Source organism: Schistocerca americana, chromosome 3 (genome assembly GCF_021461395.2).
Source record: "Schistocerca americana isolate TAMUIC-IGC-003095 chromosome 3, iqSchAmer2.1, whole genome shotgun sequence".
NCBI classification, from domain to species: domain Eukaryota; kingdom Metazoa; phylum Arthropoda; class Insecta; order Orthoptera; family Acrididae; genus Schistocerca; species Schistocerca americana.
In genome coordinates, this window is record NC_060121.1 from 514,258,247 (window position 1) to 514,276,350 (window position 18,104).

The window sequence follows — 18,104 nt, forward strand, 5'->3', positions numbered from 1 at the left end:
ACCAGAGAACCCTCTAGAGACAGCTGGCTGCTACAGTGAGTCACACTGCCAAATTAAGTGTGGCTAGCACGTGCGGGCAAGACGGGGGGGGGGGGGGGGGGGGGCGGCGACAATTAAAGTAAACAGTTTAACTGAAGGACCGTTTTCAACGGTGGCCTGCCGTTACCACTCACGAATACAGTTTTGTTCTCCCTTCCCTGTAAAATAAAGACATTGCCAATACAAGTCATGTACTGCTACCTGGAAATATATTGACTCTTAGTTTAAGAGTGCTTTCAAAAAATTTGGTAATGCTAAACTAATACTTTTTCCTACTCGGTGATTCGCAGTTTACGACTATGGTTCTGCTTCAGCTGTATTTCAGAACCAATAAAAATTTGCGCCGGACCGGGACTCGAACTCGATTTCCCGCTTGTCGCTAGCGGTCGCTTTAATTGCTTCGGCTATCCGAGCGCACTTCCAGGAGCGACCCAAACTTTCATTTGTCCTGGTGTCTACATTCTCTACTGCTCGCACTGTGCTACACTGATTTCCGCACGGCTGGAGACACTGTTTCTCTGTCGTCACATTGTCCTGCTCTGGCGTGAAACACTGTACTGAAAAGCAGGGTATATGTTTTAGTATACAGTCCGAAGCACTGTTCCTGGGAATGTGGACATCAGGACAAATGGAAGCTGGGGCCGCTCTTGCAAGCGCGCTCGGATAGCCTACGTCATTAAGGCGACCGCTCGCAACGAGTGGGGAAAAACGGGTTTGAGTTCCGGTCCTGCACAAATTTTCATTGCTCTGAAATATTCTACACCTGACACGAAATCATAATCACAATTTGCGAATTATTTCGTAATCGAAATCGGCTGTTGATCGCCAACACAGTGCTGTTCCTTCGGACGTGCCCTAATTTATCAACATCTGTGTATGTATCCAGTTCCGTTTCGGTCGTCCTTAGGCTGCAGTTGCAGTGTCATCGCCATCTGTCGCTTCCGCCGACAACAGACATCGCCCCATCTTTTTAATTCAGTTCGCCAGTGCAGTCACAATGCATCCGATCTCAACACTCGGAACGTACAGACTTCGACCGACAATCAGTGAAATTCAAATCAGTTTGTTTTCTTCGATCGAATCGGCCGACGTTTTCATACACGAAACATGGACGGTGAGAAACTGTTATGTTTAGTCCAAAAATGAAGGAGTCTGTGGCATCCTGAGGATGCAAAGTACCATAACTGAAAAACAGCTCAAACTTTGTGGACTGAAAACACAGCTTTATTTGCAAACTACAAGTAGTCAAAATTTTTTATGAAGGGTGGCGTATCTATTTCCTAAACTTAGTGGAGTGGGTCGTTTTAGGGTCTTGATAGATGGGCATTAGCTGTCCACCAGTTATTACTGTTGCTCAGTTTTGTTTTTAAGTCAGCAGTGTTGTGATTCTATTATAAGAGGTCGCTTGAACTAAACGGCTGAAGTTTCACATTAAGTTCCGTACCTTGATTTACTGTATTGCAACCATTCATTCACAATTACTCAGTTGTCCTCGTGAAACTTATATGTAAAAGCGTGTAGATATATTCGTCCAGTCAATCTCGATTACATTTTGCATGGATACCATAGATCATTTAGGACAAGTATCTTTAATATGTGTAACGCACTACATTTCCTTGTCATAGTCTGGTAATAATAAGTAACAAGCATTATCTTCAGCTTTATTATTTTTCTGACAGATGGAAATCTGAACATGGTACATGTGCAAGATATGATATCTGGCATTATGTAATCAGCAACTGTGATTATTTCAGCATCATTGATGTGCATGTTATAGTTAATGAGGAGGAAGAATCTTCCCTTTATTTTGGATAATTGCTTTCATAAACTTAATACTTGATAACGTAAATAAACCGAAATGGTGGTTCAGTTTTTCGGGATTTCCATGCCTCGCTTGGAAAAAAGACTGTATTTCCTAGTCCTTCTTTCCGGACTCCTCGTCTGTGCTCCGTCTCCATTGACCTCGTTGTCGACTGCATGATGAACCCTAACATATGTAGCTTTCACTATGGCTGTAATAGGCGGATGTTTCAGCGTCAATATACTGGCTGTCCAGGCTAGCGGTATACGTAAACAAATCCGTATAGTCAAAGAAAAAAAATGGTTCAAATGGCTCGGAGCACTATGGGACTTAACATCTGAGGTCATCAATCCCCTAGAACTTAGAACTACTTAAACCTAACTAACCTAAGGACATCACACACATCCATGCCCGAGGCAGGATTCGAGCCTGCGACCGAAGCGGTGGCGCGGTTCCAGACTGTAGCGCCTAGAACCGCACGGCCACTCCGGCCGGCTGTATAGTGAAAGAACTCGACATTTTATGTCGTTGCGTAAACACACAATCGATAGATACACTCTCGAAGTGTCGTCACGTCTTGTTGAGTCGTCACACGGTGCATGCGTGCCAGGGACAGGGCATAACTGCATCGGCATTTTGGCGAACTATGCAGTTACACAGATGCCTCCCAATGGCATTTTCCAGCAGGATGGTGTCTCACCACTCTATCGTTCTCATTTCTCCATGAGAAGCTTGTTGCTCGTTGGATCGGAAATGGCTCCCATTGCCTGGCCGCCTCGGTCTCCCGATCTGACTCCGCTGAATTTAGGTTGGATGAGGGTTTGGCAAGGACATTGTTTATAGAACAAGGGTTCGAGATGTGGTAGATTTGAGAAAACGGATGTACGCCGCAGTCGAGGCCGTGAAACCTCCATGCTTGTGAACATGTGGCGAGAAGTGGAGTACCTTTTCGATATCTGTCGAGCTACAAACGGTGCCCAGTGTGAACTGTACCAACATGCATAATAATGTTTGAGCTCCTTGTGTACAATGTTGGATAATTAAAGTTATAAAGCTTAATAGGTACCGAAACATAAACAAATATTTTTCTATGCATCTAGCCCGGACGATATTTTTTTAATGAATACGAAAGACAGGGCATATTCACAGAAATAATCACGATAGAAATCAGCTCTGAATAATTTTGGAAGCTTTAGGAACAGGGCATCTGGAGAAACTTGTAAAAGTGAGAACAATTTTCCAGGAATTTCAGGCGCCACTAGAAGTTGCTTGAAAAGCCGTTGACTCACGTACATTACGTGGAAACGACATCCCGTCCGATCCTTTTGGCTTGTATTGCAGCAACATTTGCAGAGGAGAACGGAGTTACGACTACATCTGAAACCCCTATTACAATGCAGATAACGGGCGTGTCGTCGTAAAATGCGAGAAGGGGAAAAAAGTGGAATAAGGTTCCGGAGTATTACAGCTGCATTTCTGCCCGCGTTATTTTCCAGTGCCGTCACTAGCTAATGTTCTTGGCAAGACCTAATATTCATTACGCCATATATGGAGTGTACAGTGACGTTAACCGCAAGCGTGCATCAGATCCTTTTTTCCTTCGCGCAAATCGACTTTATTCGGTAGTTAATCGAAGTAGGTTGTCTGCCCTGGATGCGCTCCAACGGTTCGTAGCAAAGTGCTTGCTAGCAGACTGAAATATATCTTAAAATAGTGGCTCCCGCTTATGTTCTCGGAACGAGATGCGTCTGCCGTCTCAACTGTATGCGACTCTTTCCGGTTCCGGCACAGACGTCTTTTATGCAGATCCGTTTTTTTTGCTTTATCTTACCGTCTCGTTTAGATTACAAACACGCTACTATGCATGTACGTTATCCAGTACTATGGAGTGAGCCTTTTTTTTCACCACTTGGTGGGTCTCCATAAATTTCTTTGACGATGATAATGATGAAGTCCCATACTCCGTGACAGAGCGTAGGGCAGAGCCGGCCAGAAATTCTGTACGCGTGCGGTGCTCTTGCACATGTGCAACTTCCGGGTCACAGCGTGCACGCCGCAGCCGTCAGCGTTCATGTAGTGCATGTTTCTACGCACAGATGTCGCTCCTCTGTTACACAAAGTGCGTTATCGACACCTCGTATATATATCACGACCTGGGCTGTAACTGTAAGATCTGTTGCTTCATCGAGCGCAACAGAGAAAGCAACAAAGTATTTAGCCTTATTTATTAGCTGCCTGTGCAGATCGCCGGCCATAGCTCTGATACGTCTTGTCACTGTTTGTTTGGACAGACTGATTTCTTGAAACCTGCTAACGTTCGTGGGACACACAAGTTCTGCGGCATCAATCAGACACCCTTTCACAAACTCCCCTTCGGAAAAGGATTTCCCAGACTATGCAATTCTTAATGAGATTTTAAAACTTGTTGCAGTGAAGATTTAGTGTGTTTGTCATTCTGGAAAATTGAAAACAGTACATTGTACAGCGTACAGTAAAACAGACATAAATGTAACACAAGAAACTAAGTATCAGTTACTTTGACGTACAGTAAAATCGAGTTGATGTGTCTCATCCATTTTCTGAAGGACATTTAATTTGACTTGCAGTTCTTCACTGTTGAGTACACCACACTCATCTTTGTGATATGTATTGTAATGTCTTTCAATTGAAAACTTACGGCGGCACAGCAAACACTGTGAATTTTCACCAACGGCTACAAAAAAGAATTGCAGTTCCCAGTCATTTTTAAACGACTGAGAACATAGATCTCCCGCCCTTTGCTTTTTCACAGTACTTGCCATTTCTCAGTACTTCTCTGTTAAGGTTACGGTCACCAGGGGTAAACGACACGGGGTATGTTGCACTCTTGCTTGTACCACATAAACAGGGAAGTGGAGCCGCCGCCTTTCATTTAGGACACAGGTCTAATAACAGATGTCGCTGTCGCTCGCTGTCGCACTCGTGCGCACATGTGCAGCACTTCCGCATGTCTGCACACTGTGCAGCGTTTGGCCGGCCCTGGCGTAGGGGAACGATGCAGGAGACCCGCACCGCCGCACTAGGCAAGGTCCTAATGGAGGTGGTTTGCCATTGCTTTCCTCCGACCGGAATGGGGATGAATGATGATGACGACGACGACACAACAACATCCAGTCATCTCGAGGCAGGGAAAAATCCCCGGGACCCCGTGCTCGGGAAGCGAGAACGCTACCGCGAGACCACGAGCAGCGGTACAGCAAGTAAATGGTTAACAGTATTCCTCGATTGCCCTGTGGAATTATTTTGACTATCGTTTTGATAAGCTGATATGTTTCCTTTGTCTGAATATGTCGTGCGTTGAAGCATATTTCTCGTCAGATAAAACCCAGCGCTGAAGGAAAACAGATACCATTTTGTTGCGATAACAGTAGTAAGACGGAATACACTTTATTTCGTGACCGGCCAAGGTGGCCAAGAGGCAAAACTTGAATTTGGGCTGATCAGCGGTCATCTCCCCGTATGACATCCAAATTTAGTATTACCACGATTTCCCTACATCATCTGAGGTGATTACTGGGATGATTAACTAAACTTGTCTCCAACATTGTCCGTTCGGATCTTACTCTACGAATCCGCAAAATTACAGACCAATATCCTTAACATTGGTTTGCTGCAGAATTCTTGAACGTATTCTGAGATCGAATATAATGAACTTCCTTGCACAGAAAAACTTCTTTCAACAGATCAGCATGGATTGAGAAAGTATCACACTTGCGAAACTCGGCTTACCCTTTCCTCGCACGATATTCTGCTATCCGTGAATGAACGTCAACATGCACATTCCACATTCCCAGCTTTCCGGAAAGTGTTTGACACGATGTCCCACTACAGACTGAGAAATGTACAAGCATACGGAATAGATTCCCAGATATGTGAGTGGCTTGAAGATTTTTTAAGTAACGGAACACAGTACGTTGTTCTCGACGGCGAGTGCTCATCAGAGACAAGGGTATCGTCAGGATCACCTCAGGATATAGGACCTCTCTTGTTCTCTGTATTCATAAATGATCTGATGGACAGGATGAACAGCAATCTTCGGCTGTTTGCTGGTGTATTGGAAGGAGTCGTCACGACGTGACTGTAGGAGGATGTCAGATGACTTGGATAAAATCTCTAGTTGATGTGATGAGAAGTAGCTTGCTGTAAATAGAGAAAAATGTAACTTAATACAGACGTGTAGGAAAAACAGTCGTGTAATTTTCGAACGCAGTATTAGTCGTGTGCTGCCTGACGCAGTCACGTTGATTAAATATCTTGGCGTAACGTTGCAAAGAGATATGTAATGGAACCAGCACGTAAGGACGGTAGTACGGAAGGCGAATAGACGACTCAGATTTACTGGGAGAAGTCTAGCAAGGTGTAGCTCATATGTAAAAGAGACCGCGTACCGTACAGCAGTGCGACCCATTCTCGAGTACTTCTTGCGATCCGCACCAGGTCGGATTAAAGGGAGGCATCGAAGCAATTCCGCGCTGCCGCCTAATGAGGCACACTAATCCCTCATAAGTGAGGATTTCTATGTTGTTCATGGCGCTCCAGCCCACCACTGCACTAACATTTGCGACTGCACAAATTGTTTTGTGCATTCGACCTTTTTTGGCCTCCATTGACTGGCCTCATTACGCCTCCGCCTTAGTAGAGTGTTTACAAATAGTAAAATTGACGTTTGTGTAAATTTTACCTAACAGTTCTGTGAATTTTAACACCATAAAACAAACAATTACGTCACTGTATTCGTCAGGCCTTCTCACTACGAAACTTCTGTGCTTGTAAAGATTAAGCCGGGATCGAACTGTGAATGTAATTAGTTTTAGCGTAACGTTTACAAAAGTCGTTTTTCTTTCATTGCGATGTTTAAATTAATAATCCTAACGAAATAGCCGACTATGCCGGTGGCGTAATAGCCCAATGACAAGAGTTCGCATGTACCAAGCGAGAGAATATGAAAATCTCACACGTGGTTTATGAACGCCAGATGTACGTAGAACTGCGGGTTGCATAAACCGATTTCGTCAGTGGCAGCTCTATCACCCTGTACATTCGCATATTCTGTAACTGCTTAAGCATGAAATAAAGCGTATTGTTTTCCAGAGAAAGAAATGTTGTGCGGCTGATCCCGGCGGAGGTTCCTCCCTCTGTCATGGGTGTGTGTGTTTGTCCTTAGGATAATTTAGGTTAAGTAGTGTGTAAGCTTAGGGACTGATGACCTTATCAGTTAAGTCCCATAATATTTCACACACATTGAACAAAGAAATGTTAAGTGGTCATGACGTTATCGTAATGTAGTTTTCCAGGGATGGTGATGTTTGATTTCTATGCAGAAGATAACTTGAACAGGAATTTTGTGTGGTGGTAATACTCTCCGGTAGTACGAATTCTAAGTGTTAGAGCTAACCTAGTGGCCCCATAGTACAGCGTTTCTGTATTTTCCTTCACTGTTAGTTGTCCAGTATAGTAGAGAGAGACGAGCAACAATATGGACATCATGTGTTAGAACTTATGTCAGGTTTACCCTTTGAAAAGATATGAGGAAAACCATCGCTCCAGATTCTTAGGGCTGTCTAAGACGCAAGCCCAAAGTAAATAATGACGTAGACTCTGCAAACGAGGCCCTTATCCTGCTGCTCTCAGGGAGTGAAACTTTCACGATGGGTGATCAGCTCACACCCTTAGGGGAACATACAGTGTGGTTATGATTAAACGACCGCTACTTGAGCGGGAAACTATTTACGTATGAGCATCCAACTGTGTAGGAATAATGTTCAGACAGCGCGCTGAATGTTTTGCGTTGTTAATAGTGTTAGTGTCATGATTTGCCGTTAGTTGCCGGCACTGATGCGCGAAGTAGTGTTGAAACACGAGCATCAGTGTGCAATACAGTCGCAGACACTCAAAAAAGATACAGGGTAGGCATTATTGAACTATATGAAATAAAATTATCATAACTTATGAACGGTTTCCGTTAGGACGTTCAAACTGCACGGTTGGCCGCGGGGCGTGATGGGCATTAGTATGCGCATTCATTGTTTCGTTTAGCGACGAAGCCCACTTTCATTTGGATGGGTTCGTCAATAAACAAAATTGGCACATTTAAGGGATTGAGAATCCGCATTTCGCGATCAAGAAGTCTCTTCACTCGCAACGGGTGACTGTATGGTGTTAAATATCCAGTCACGGAATAATCGATGGGATATTCCTTGATGGCGCGATGAATACCGAACGGTACGTGAAGGTTTTGGAAGATGATTTCACCCCCATTATCCAAAGCGACCCTGATTTCGACAAGATGTGGTGCATGCAAGACGAAGCTCGATCCCACCGAAGCAAGAGAGAGTTTCATGTCCTGGAGGAGCACTTTGGGGACCGCATTCTGCCTCTGGGGTACACAGAGGCTACTGGCATGAGTTTCGATTGGCCACCATATTCTCCGTGTCTCAACACATGCGACTCCTTTTTGTGGGGATTTAGTAAATACAAAGTGTACGGCAAAACCCCAAAACAATTGCTGAACTGAAAACATTCATTCAGGAGGTCATCGACAGCATCGATATTCCGCCACTTCAGCGGGTCATGCAGAATTTCTACATTCGTCAGCGCCACATCATCGCCAATAATGGCAGGCATATCGAAGTTGTCATAACCTAAATCTGAATATCTATAGTGACTTTAGATGTTGAATAAAGTGTGTGCAAGCCGTAGTTTGCAACAATTTACGTTTTTTTTCATAAAGTTCAATAATTGTCACCCTGTACGTCTGGGAAAGGTTGTCAGCGCTCTACCCGCCGGCCGCTGTGGCCGAGCGGTTCTAGGCGCTACAGTCCGAAACCGCGCTGCTGCTACGGCCCAGGTTCGAATCCTGCCTGGGACATGGATGTGTGTGGTGTCCGTAGATTAGTTAGGTTTAAGTAGTTCTAAGTCTAGGGGACTGATGACCTCAGAAGTTACGTCCCATAGTGCTCAGAGCCATTTGCAACCAATCTACGATCTGTGTCACGACAGCTGAACATTCCATGGTCCGTTGTTCGATACGTGCTGCAAACGATTGTGAAACGTTATCTCTAGTGCGGTTGTAGGCTGTCGCGGATGCAAAATAGTTTAAATGGCTCTAAGCACTATGGGACTTAACATCTGAGGTCATAAGTCCCCTAGACGTAGAACTACTTAAACCTAACTAACCTAAGGACATCACACACATCCATGCCCGAGTCAGGATTCGAACCTATGACAGTAGCAGTCGCGTGGTTCCGGACTGAAGCGCCTAGAACCGCTCGACCACAGCATCCGGCTGTCGTAGATGCAGATGGTCGTCAAATTGAGCAATGTTCCTGACGTGGAACTTATACATGGTACACAATTAACAAATTTTATCCTCTCCTGTGTAAATTGTGTTTTTTTTTTTTTTTTGAATAGTTTGTTCGTTATTTGTCTTCCGCAGGTCTTTACAAATGTTACCACAAAGTTTCATTGCCCAACGATCACTAGCTTTTCAAGGTGGCCCTCTCAAGTATCGGAAGTCTAATTATGACAACCCTGCATTTCCGAAAAGTTAAAAACCTTCGCAGCATGTGTATCGAGTCTCATGACAGAAAGGTGAGTAGAATCGGAAACCGAAAATCTCATGTCTGGTATTTCTTCCTTAGCTTGCAGCTAGGCCTTGTATGTTGCAGGTCCATAAAGACAGAAACTGCTTCCCTCTGGGATTCAGAAATTTCAACATTAAACGCGTCCGGCTCAGCCAGCGATTTGAATTCATCAGAGCAACTACAAAATGTCCAGACGCTTCAAATTTTTTGTAATGTTTCAGTGTACGAATTCCCCATGTGAGTCTTCTGTATTCATGATATACGAGATTGAGAGACTTTGCAAGCATGTTGCTTTGATGATTGTTAGTTTTTTTTCTTAATATAAAGTTTTCTCACATTTAGAATTCATCATTATGATTACATTTTTTATAAGAGGAGCAAGATACACTTAATTACATACTCTTAACCTGCTCGTTGTAAATTTTAAGAATGTACTAAGTGTCTCCTTCCTCATAGTAATATTGGTGGTCGTCAGGCTGCCTTCAGAAGCCACATTTAGGCTACAGTTTCGCTGGTGCACATCGCCAGGACACCTAGCTGGCTCAGATAAAGAAATCCTCTGCGCATTGGACGACCTCACAGGTGCATTTGACTCGCGACGCCAGCTTGGTCACTAGATTCTATGTCTTTAGCATATATTGCAAGACATTTAACAATTTATGTTAAAGACATAAATCAAATATTTGAAAACGACATAAAAGGCCGAAACATGGGCTGTACTTTACTAAACAATAAAAGAGTCAAATGGTGGTGAGTTTCTTTAAAAAATATTGTAAGACTGTTGCTCAGAAACATAAAAAAAATTGGTCATTAGCGTAGCATGCAGCTACGCGCTTGTGTCTACTTATGAGTGGGGCAAGCACAGGCGCACAGCGGCTAGGCGCAAGGAGCACAGGTGTTCAAATGGCTCTGAGCACTATGGGACTTAACATCTGTGGTCATCAGTCCCCTAGAACTTATAACCACTTAAACCTAACTAACCTAAGGACACCACACACATCCATGCCCGAGGCAGGATTCGAACCTGCGAACGTAGCGGTTTTGCGGTTCCAGACTGAAGCGCCTAGAACCGTACGGCCACACCGGCCGGCGGAGCACAGGTGTAAAACGCACCGCAAGACGTTCTCAGACAGCTCAGCTTGCCGTCGTAGGTCAACGATCCTGATCGCAGTGTGCTGAAGTGTGAATGGGAATTTGGATTGAGGACGGAGGCATGCAAGGGACGTCCGTGCAGTTGTGTAAAGCAACAGTGCCAGGATGGCGTAGTGATTAACGCATCTGCGTAGTGAGCAGCAAACCTGGGTCCGAATCCCGACCTTGGCACAAATTTTCATTCGTCGCTTCAGTCTGCATAAGCACATCACAGATGTTTGTGACTTGAAAAGGTCTCCGAAACCATATAGTTTAATTTGATTAAGCACATTTGTCTCTGTTTCAGGCAGGATCCCCCGTATCGTTCGATGCTGAGGTGCTATTCCAATACAGTTGGAGGTCGTCTACAGTGCTATTAGTGTTTATGGGGAATACGAAATGGACTGAGGCGTGACTGGGAATTTGGATTGAGGAGAGAGTCGTGATAGGAAAGTCCGTGCAGTTGTGCAAAGCCAGGGTGGTGTAGTGGTTAGCGCATTTGCCCAGCGAGCTGGGAACCCAGGTTCGAATCTCGCACATGAACGAATTTTCATTCTAAATAAACCGAGCCAGGAAGAGAGCCAGTCCACGTGTAAGCTGCAACGATGTTCACCTGAGGGCCTAATAGCTGTCAGAGAGACTAGGACACGAGAAAAAATGGCAAATGCAGAGAGGAAGATGAGTGAGCACTTCACTGCGAAGAAGCCTGTGCAACAGTGTACTGCTGAAAACTACTAGCAACGCACCCATGACTGCGCTGTAAAAGAGCTTAAACTGCATCTGCATTCGTTGGTGTCTAATTGTGTTCTGCGAAGTATACTTAAAACCGCGGATGCATGCAAAGCCCGTGCGTAAAGAAGGCCGTCTGAAAGTGCGGATATAATTAGCTACAGTCGTTAAGTAACTGCTCCCAGCGAACTAATTGCGGAAGTGAACGTGCAGTTTTCGCACTTGCAAAAAGGAAAAAAATGGCGTGTATAATATTTATACGTGTGCAACCGACGAAGACGTGCAGGAAGCGCCATTTTAGGGCAACCTGCCGCGCGTGGAAGTCTTTGCAGCGTAGCGGTGTACTCTTGAGCGGCACTAAGCAGCTCACGCAATCCTCTTTCTGTCGTTCCGCCACGGTAAACGCTTGGTGCCGGCGTTGTTGTACTAAACTACAGCAAGTAACAAACGATTTTGTAATTCTACTGTTTTTTTTTTCTGTCTTAGGTGCGTTCACATTTATGTTAATTGATTCTATTTTCGAAAGTTTTTTCTTCGTTTTCGAACCATTACCTTAGCACAGCTCAACCTTATTAGCTCCACGACCCCCCCCCCCCCCCCCAAATAGTAAATATAAATGAAATTAATATTACGCAATCCCCTTCAACACTCAGAGGAATAACAACAGTAAGCCTTAATATTACTAACTGAAATTTGATAGTAATTATAAATGTAAAAAATTATTTGGTATTTTACAATTACATATATAATCACGCATATAATCACATTCACGTGAAAACGGTTTGTCAGAGAGATGGGTACGGAATCGTTTTAGTGAAAACGCTATTGTCGCTGCTAAGTTAACCAGTTGAGATTCACGGCCAGCTCATCGAAATGTCTGCGGACAAAATGCTACAACTGCAATTTACATCTGAAGATTTAAATTCGTTTTGGCTTGCTGTTCGAAATGAATATCGAAACATAGTCATAGGAGTATTGAAAATGTTAATCTCTTTCGTCACGGCCCATGTCGGGGAAAACGGTTTGTCGTCTGTAGTTGCGGCAAAAACTAAGTACAGGAATCGTTTTTTATCATTCGAAAACAATTTGCTTTTGTATGTTTCTGACGTATCCACGTATGGAGAAACTTTTAAATGAAAAACAAGTGCAACAATCACATTAATTTTTTTCTTTACATTTGTATTTATAGTAAGTAAAATGTTTATAATAAATGATTTTTTCTCATAGAGTGATTTCATTATTATTTAGGCTATTTCGCGCCCCCATCCTTTAATATCACAAACTTGAGAAACGATGCCGAGAAGCGATGTCGGAGCATGCGTCAGCGTAGCTGCGCACAGCAAGCACTTTCGGTTGAATTGGATCGTGGCACAATTCTTAGTCAGATGTATCCTTTTCTTCACGGAGGCACGAGCAACCTGTATTGTCTCACATGACACGTATTTGAAGCTTTATTTAATCTTACTATTTCTTTGACTTTCTATCTTAGTTACTTTCACGTGTGAATAATTTTTTTGAGACGTAGTTCGTCTTGCTTTCCTGGCTGTCATTGGACAAGGACTGTGCTGACACGCTCATAACAAAAATATCACATAATGGCAGCACTGAAGTTTTGGGTGCGAAACTTTTTATAATAAATACATGGTACACCACAGACGCGCACAAGTAACTTCATACAGCATTCATTTACCGGAAACCCCGATATGAGTAATCATTCCCTGATGTTAAGGCCAAACGTCAGAATACAGGACTTAGTAGAAATGGAACAAGATTATTTTCTACATAAAATTATTTCGAAATATTTCGATGCAGCTGCGAAGAATGAGATTATAAGTTGTGTGACGTTCTTAAATCAAAGGAAATTTGCAAAACGGAGACCTGTTTGTGTATGATAGAGTTTCTCTTGGAGGCGTACTTAAATGTTGCGTGTTCAAGCGCAGATTTTTCTCGTTTTGCCCTCACAGGATGACAGAAGCTGTTTGAAATATTACACGATAAAATGCCAGGCTACAGAATTCTTTTATTATACACGCAAATAGCTGCATTCCTGTAAATAGTCTTCACGAGTTGACGTTGTGCAAATTCCACAATATTTCCTTGGAGCAACTGTCCGACATCTTCAGGTGGTTGAAACTTGCTGGTGACTAGGTACGACAGACGGTATCGGCACGCGCGCGAAGAATGAGCAGGCGCGGAAATCACGCACGCGCAATGATTTGCAGATATGTGGCGCCAAACTGAAACACCCTCTGGCGAAAATGTCAGAGCGGCTCTCCTGCGCGTGCGCTGTACGTTACGTTTACTAACAGTCACTCACTGAAAGACGACATTAGACCAATGTTATGACGGGTCTGTTATCGAAAAAATCTTGATTTTCTCGTCGTTATTTAATAGCAGCCAATGCAGGGTGCAGCGTGTGCTCTGTCGAAATCCCGCATCCCTGATGACGAGATCAGCTATACAGATATGTGTTGCTTCCGTAATGACGCAGTCCCAGAAAGATAATACCGGGGATGAAACTTCCGCCTTTTCATAATTCATGCGATGTCCTGTACTCAGTGTTCTGCAATTTCCGACTTTTCCGGTTTGTGTAGGCGTGTATGAAAAACATTGTTCAAATGGCTCTGAGCACTCTGGGACTTAACTTCTGAGGTCATCAGTCCCCTAGAACTTAGAACTACTTAAACCTAATTAACCTAAGGACACCACACACATGCATGCCCAAGGCAGGATTCGAACCTGCGACCGTACCGGTCACGCGGTTCCAGACTGTAGCGCCTAGAACCGCTCGGTCACTCGGGCCGGCGGCGTGTATGACCCTGATGTTCATCGCAGCGTTATTGTACTGTGCGACATGTCTGGCCTATATATGCCTCTCCACGCTGACAAGGAAACTTGTACACACCGCGACTCCTCAGGCCAAGATGATCCTTAATCGAACCCAACAGGTTCAAATGGTTTAAATGGCTCTGAGCACTATGGGACTTCTTTCTGTGCGGATGCACACATTTTCCTCTAACTCTTACAGGACTTGGTAAGAATGTCTTCCACGAGTGATGAGTGTGTTGGGGTGGGACACAACGAATGTAGTGTGCGGACGTACAAGAGGAGAGTATGGGTCTCGCGGGAGGCGTGCGCGAGATAGTCCCTGCAGTAGCGCTATCCTTTGTGCCCTCGGTGGCTCAATGGATAGAGCGTCTGCCATATAACCAGGAGATCCCGGATTCGAGTCCCGGTCGGAGCACACATTTTCACCTACCCCAGTTGATATATATCAATGCCCGTCAGCAGCTGAAGGTATTAATATAATTCTAATTTCGTTCTAGACGGCTGCAGGTCATCAATATCATATCCATATAAATATACTGAAGAGAATGGTTCAACGTGATAGAAGTGCAACTCTTTCGCAAATTGCTGCAGATTTCAAGGCTGGGCCATCAACAAGTGTCAGCGTGCGATCCATTCAACGAAACATCATCGATATGGGATTTGGGAGCCAAAGGCTCACTCGTGTACCCTTGATGACTGCACGACACAAAGCTTTACGCCTCGCCTGCGCCCTTCAACAACCGACATTGGACTATTGATGACTGGAAATATGAAACATGTTGCCTGGTCGAACGAGTCTCGTTTCAAATTGTATCGAGCGGAGGGACGTGTACGGGTATGGAGACAACGTCATGAATCCATGAACCCTGATTTTGAGCAGGGGGCTGTTCAAGCTGGTGGAGGCTATGTGATGGTGTGGGGCGTGTGCAATTTGAGTGATATGGGACCCCTGATACGTCTGTATACGACTCTGACAGATGGCACGTACGTAAGCATCCTGTCTGATCATGAGCATCCATTCATGTTCATTGTGGATTTCGACGGACTTGGGCAATTCTAGCAGGAAAATGCGACACCCCACACGTCCAGAATTGCTACAGAGTGGCTCCAGGAACACTCCTTTTGGTTTAAAAACTTGCGCTGGCCACAAAATTTCGAGACATGAACATTATTGAGCTCTGGTTTGCCTTCAAATGAATAAATCTTTCGACTTTTACTAAAGAATTCCGTGGAGGGGAACACTAAATAATCTTTTTATAAATTTTTCATAGTGCTGTGCTGTTGTGGAGCGTTAAAAAAAAGATGAGTATGGGCTAAGCAAGATCGTAAGAGATGGAAAAGAGCCACCGTGGTACAACAACCAAGTTAGAAAACTGCTGCGGAAGCAAAGGGAACTTCACAGCAAACATAAACATAGCCAAAGCCTTGCAGACAAACAAAAATTACGCGAAGCGAAATGTAGTGTGAGGAGGGCTATGCGAGAGGTGTTCAATGAATTCGAAAGTAAAGTTCTATGTACTGACTTGGCAGAAAATCCTATGGAATTTTGGTCTTATGTCAAAGCGGTAGGTGGATCAAAACAAAATGTCCAGACACTCTGTGACCAAAATGGTACTGAAACAGAGGATGACAGACTAAAGGCCGAAATACTAAATGTCTTTTTCCAAAGCTGTTTCACAGATGAAGACTGCACTGTAGTTCCTTCTCTAGATTGTCGCACAGATGACAAAATGGTAGATATCGAAATAGACGACAGAGGGATAGAGAAACAATTAAAATCGCTCAAAAGAGGAAAGGCCGCTGGACCTGATGGGATGCCAGTTCGATTTTACACAGAGTACGCGAAGGAACTTTCCCCCTTCTCGCAGCGCTGTACGGTAGGTCTCTAGAAGAGCGTAGCGTTCCAAAGGATTGTAAAAGGGCACAGGTCATCCCCGTTTTCAAGAAGGGCGTTGAACAGATGTGCAGAACTATAGACCTATATCTCTAACGTCCATCAGTTGTAGAATTTTGGAACACGTATTATGTTCGAGTATAATGACGTTTCTGGAGGCTAGAAATCTACTCTGTAGGAATGAGCATGGGTTTCGAAAAAGTCGATCGTATGAAACCCAGCTCGCACTATTCGTTCACGAGACTCAGAGGGCCATAGATACGGGTTCCCAGGTAGATGCCATGTTTCTTGACTTCAGCAAGGCGTTCGATACAGTTCCCCACAGTCGTTTAATGGACAAAGTAAGACCATATGGACTATCAGACCAATTGTGTGATTGGATTGGAGAGTTCCTAGATAACAGAACGCAGCATGTCATTCTCAATGGAGAGAAGTCTTCCGAAGTAAGAGTGATTTCAGGTGTGCCACAGGGGAGTGTCGTAGGATCGTTGCTATTCACATTATACATAAACGACCTTGTGGATAACATCGGAAGTTCACTGAGGCTTTTTGCAGATGATGCTGTAGTATATCGAGAGGTTGTAACAATGGAAAATTGTACTGAAATGCAGGAGGATCTGCAACGAATTGACGCGTGGTGCAGGGAAAGGCAATTTAATCTCAATGTAGACAAGTGTAATGTGCTGCGAATACATAGAAAGAAAGATCCTTTATCATTTAGCTACAATATAGCAGGTCAGCAACTTGAAGCAGTTAATTCCATAAATTATCTGGGAGTAGGCATTAGGAGTGATTTAAAATGGAATGATCGTTTAAAGTTGGTCGTCGGTAAAGCAGATGCCAGACTGAGATTCATTGGAAGAATCCTAAGGAAATGCAATCCGAAAACAAAGGAAGTAGGTTGATGTACACTTGTTCGCCCACTGCTTGAATACTGCTCACCAGTGTGGGATCCGTACCAGATAGGTTTGATAGAAGAAATAGAGAAGATCCAACGGAAAGCAGCGCGCTTCGTTACAGGATCATTTAGTAATCGCGAAAGCGTTACGGAGATGATAGATAAACTCCAGTGGAAGACTCTGCAGGAGAGACGCTCAGTAGCTCGGTACGGGCTTTTGTTGAAGTTTCGAGAACATACCTTCACCGAGAAGTCAAGCATTATATTGCTCCTTCCTACGTATATCTCGCGAAGAGACCATGAGGATAAAATCAGAGAGATTAGAGCCCACACAGAAGCATACCGACAATCGTTCTTTCCACGAAAGATACGAGACTGGAATAGAAGGGAGAATCGATAGAGGTACTCAAAGTACCCTCCGCCACACACCGTCAGGTGGTTTGCGGAGTATGGATGCAGATGTAGATGTAGATATCTGGGATGCCTTGCAACGTACTGTTCAGAAGAGACCTCCACCCCGCCCGCATCTCGTGGTCGTGCGGTAGCGTTCGCGCTTCCCACGCCCGGGTTCCCGGGTTCGATTCCCGGCGGGGTCGGGGATTTTCTCTGCCTCGTGATGGCTGGGAGTTGTGTGCTGTCCTTAGGTTAGTTAGGTTTAAGTAGTTCTAAGTTCTAGGGGACTGATGACCATAGATGTTAAGTCCCATAGTGCTCAGAGCCATTTGAACCATTTTTTGAAGACCTCCACCCCCTCGTACTCTTACAGATTTATGGACAGCCCTGCAGGATTCATGGCATCCATTTCATCCAGCACTACTTCAGACATTAGTCGAGTCCATGGCACATCGTTTTGTGGCACTTCTGCGTGCTCTTACACGGTATTAGAGGCAGGTCTAGCAGTTTCTTTGGCTCTTCAGTGTATAATGCCCAAGCATCGGACAACAACTGCTGCTTCCGTGGGTGAGCAGAAAAATGAGAGAATTTGCTCTCAAGATTCCTACCGTCGGTGCTGCACAGTGCTTACCATACGGGTAGAAAACTCGAGATGCTATACGTGACAGCGCCGGGTCGGGCGATGGACCTTTCGTCCACACTCTTCCTCAGAGCAAGGTGGAATTCTGTCCGCGCTCTTCCGCAGATCCCAAACGAAAATTTCGTCCG

The 18,104-nt window shown here is 44.4% G+C and overlaps 1 protein-coding gene and 1 non-coding gene across 2 annotated transcripts in view; both read left to right on the forward strand.

Annotated features, from left to right (window-relative positions):
• Nucleotides 1-18,104, forward strand: part of LOC124606173 (tRNA dimethylallyltransferase-like) — a 903,559-nt gene that overhangs the window by 95,633 nt on the left and 789,822 nt on the right. The gene's annotated exons all lie outside the window — the stretch shown is intronic.
• Nucleotides 15,325-15,442, forward strand: LOC124608704. Its single transcript, XR_006979306.1, has one exon. It is a non-coding gene; the product is annotated as a U5 spliceosomal RNA (small nuclear RNA).